This window comes from Arachis ipaensis, chromosome B3, assembly GCF_059453495.1.
Source record: "Arachis ipaensis isolate K30076 ecotype BB chromosome B3, ASM5945349v1, whole genome shotgun sequence".
Taxonomy (NCBI): Eukaryota; Viridiplantae; Streptophyta; class Magnoliopsida; order Fabales; family Fabaceae; genus Arachis; species Arachis ipaensis.
This window is the reverse complement of record NC_142438.1, coordinates 97,194,097-97,197,650: the sequence shown is the minus strand read 5'-3', so window position 1 is coordinate 97,197,650 and position 3,554 is coordinate 97,194,097. Positions and strand designations below refer to the sequence as shown.

At 41.1% G+C, this 3,554-nt stretch overlaps 1 non-coding gene across 1 annotated transcript; it reads left to right on the top strand.

Annotated features, from left to right (window-relative positions):
* Window positions 1-1,759: 1,759 nt before the first annotated feature.
* On the top strand, window positions 1,760-1,863 carry LOC148571698 (small nucleolar RNA R71). Its single transcript, XR_015880527.1, has one exon. It is a non-coding gene; the product is annotated as a small nucleolar RNA R71 (small nucleolar RNA).
* The last annotated feature ends 1,691 nt before the right edge of the window (window positions 1,864-3,554 follow it).

The following is a 3,554-nucleotide window of genomic DNA, read 5'->3' as shown; positions in this document are numbered from 1 at the left end:
TGACGTTTGGTTACCTTCCTTTGGTGCATCTGGTATATGTATTTATGCTGTGGTCACCTCTTCACTTGATTCAGATTCTTCCTCCACCAATCTCTCGTCCTCTTCAGGTTCTTCTTCTTCAAAATTCTCCTGCACTTCATCCTCAAGTGCATCTAACCTCATGCATTCCCCCAATTATTCTGGTGGGTAACTCATGGCCTTGAACACATTGAATGTCATCTTTTCATTGTGTAATCTCAGGGTGAGGTCACCCTTCTGAACATCAATGACAGCTCCAGCAGTGGCCAAGAATGGCCTTCCCAAGATGATGGAGGTCTTGGCGTCCTCCTGCATGTCCAACACCACAAAATCTGCTGGAAATATGAAATCTCCCACTTTTACTAGCAAATCCTCTACTATCCCGTGAGGGAATTTGAACGATCGGTCTGCCAGTTGTAGGGCCATTTTTGTTGGTTTAGCCTCCTCAATTTTCATCTTTCTCATCATAGCTACTGACATCAAATTGATGCTGGCCCCTAAGTCACAAAGAGCCTTCTCTATTGTGATTTCTCCTATAATACAAGGGATCTGAAAACTCCCAGGATCCTTCAGTTTCTGAGGTAGTTTATGCTGAATGATAGCACTGCACTCTTCAGTTAGTATCACAGTCTCATTGTTCTTCCAGCTTCTCTTCTTAGTCATTAGCTCCTTCAAAAACTTGTCATAGAGTGGCATTTGTTCTATGGCTTCAGCAAAGGGTATGTTAATTTGTAGCTTCTTGAAGATTTCCAAAAATCTCAAGAACTGGTTGTCATCTTCCCTTTTCTTCAATAGCTGGGGATATGGAGCTCTTGAGATGTTTAGTTGTGGTATCCCTTTTTCTTTCTGTAGAATTGGCGTGGGAGGTTGAACTCCATCTTGCTCTTCTCCCTTTTCATTTGAGCCTTCTTCTTGTGGTTTTTGGGGACGTTCCTTCAGTTCCTTCCCATTCCTAAGTGTGATAGCTTGACACTCCTCCCTTTTGCTTGAATGGGCATCATAGCAAAAGTTGTGGTTAGGAAGCTGCTCAAACAGATAGCTGATTTGTGTCTCCAGTTTCTTGATGGCAGCATTTTGATTCTGCATGTTTGACTGCACTTCCTCTCTGAATGCTTTACTATTTCGAATGTCTTTGCATACTCCTTCAATTAAGGTTTCGATCTTAGAGAGCTTGTCATCAATTGATGGGTGATTCGGAGCAGATGTGCTGTTTTGGTTTTGATAGGCGTGTGGAGAAGTGTTGTTGTTGGAGTTGTAACGTCTCTGGTCTTGGTTTTGATCTTGCTCACTTCCCCACCCAAAGTTTGGGTGGTTTCTCCATCCAGGGTTGTAGGTCTTGGAGTATGGATCATAGTTTTTCCTTGGTGAATTCCCGATGTAGTTGGCTTGCTCCTGACTCCCCTCTGCTTCTTCATTCACTCCTTCTTGGGTTGTTGATGAAGTTGAGATTGCTGCTACTTGGTTCATCTCCATCTTCTTGGTGAGGTCAGCCAGCTGCTGGGTAATGAGCTTGTTTTGGGCCAACAGAGCATCTACATTGTTTAGCTCCATTACTCCTCTTGTGTTCCTTCTTTCGGAAGCATAGAAGTAGTCGTTCTCTGCTACTGTTTCAATAACTTCTATGGCTTCCTCAATAGTCTTCTTCTTGTTCAAAGATCCTCTGGATGAATGGTCTACGGCCTTCTTTGACTCATAAGAGAGTCCTTCATAGAAAATGTGCAGCTGCACCCATTCGTTGAACATGTCAGGTGGACACCTCCTTGTTAAGTCCTTGAACCTCTCCCATGCTTCATATAGAGTCTCACCATATTGTTGCCTAAAAGTTTGGACCTTAGATCTCAGCCTATTGATTCATTGAGGAGGGTAAAATCTTGCTAAGAATTTATTCACCACGTCTTCCCAAGTTGTCAAGCTTTCCCTTGGGAAAGATTCCAGCCACTTGGCTGCTTTGTCCCTAAGTGAGAATGGAAACAAGAGCAGTCTATAGGCGTCAGGGTGAACACCATTAGACTTCACTGTGTTACATATTCTCAAGAAGGTGGTCAAATGTTGATTGGGGTCTTCTTGAACACCTCCTCCAAACGAACAGTTGTTCTGAACAAGGGTGATGAGCTGTGGTTTAAGTTCAAAGTTGTTGGCATGGATTGTTGGCTTTTGGATGCTACTTCCACAATTGCCTGGGTTTGGATTGATGTAAGAGCCCAAAATTCTTCTATCCTCCCCAGCATGATTTGCTCTACCTCCTCCCCCATGGTTGTGATCCTCTTCTTCATGATGGTTTTCCATGTTGTCTTCCATGTTTGTTTCAAAGAATTCCTCTTCTTCCTCAGCACCAACCACTTTCTTTCCTCTTGCCTCCCTCCTTAATCTAAGGAAGGTCCTCTCAGGTTCAGAATCGAAGGAAGTTGAAGCCCCGCTTCTTCTCCCTGTCATACAACCATCAAGTGCAAGCAAGAAAAGATAGGTGCAGAAAGTATTTATGTTAGAATTACTGTTAGTTGTGGGTGATGCAATATATCAAACAGTTAGTGGGTTAGCAAACAGAATTGGAAATAACAAAGAAAAACAAAAGAGCAGAGGGGGAAGGGAAGAAGTTTAACTAAAACAAAAAGTAAATCACTCAAACAGAAAATGAATTCACAAAAATAAAAATGCTTAATCTAGTGATCTTCCAATTTAATCATTGTTGATGCATAATCAATCCCCGGCAACGGCGCCATAAACTTGATGCACGGAAAACTTGTCTCACAACAAATCTCCCTTCGGCAAGTGTACCGAATTTGTCGTCAAGTAAAAACTCACAATAGAGTGAGGTCGAATCCCACAGGGATTGATTGATCAAGCAACTTTAATTAGAAGAATGTTCTAGTTGAGCGAATCCAGAATTTGGGTTGAGAGTTGCAGAAGATAAAATGGCGGGAATGTAAATAACAGAAAAGTAAATGCTAGAATTAAAGGACTGGAAGTAAATGACTGAAAATAAATTACAGAATTGTAAATGGGAATGGGGGATTTGCTCATAAAAGTAAATGGAAGAAATTAAAGAGAATGGGTAAGATCAGAGATGGGGAGTTCATTGGGCTTAGGAGATGTTGCAATTCTCCGGATCAAGTTCATTTTTATCTCTTCCTCAATCAATGCACTCATTGATCTCCTTGGCAATCTTAAGTGATTGAATTACAATTTCTTGCAATTCAATCTCTCAAATCTTGATCAATAGCCAATTCCTTGGTCAATTGCTCATGAGAAGAGATGAAGTATGGTCACTGATTATACCACATGCATTTCCCAAATCAAGTATTGAGAGGGTTATAGTCATATACCCATCCAAACCCAATTCGGTCCAGCATGAGAAAGCATTTCTAGCTTGATCTCTTCATTCCTCTTTCAAGGTTCAAAAGAGATCCAAGTTTGAATAGCTTTTCTTCCAAGATAACTACTCAATTGGATGAAGATCGAAAGCTTTCAAGTAAAATCAAGAGAAAAGATAGAAGAAGAATAATGAAAATTAGTATTGATCCATCAAATTACAACAG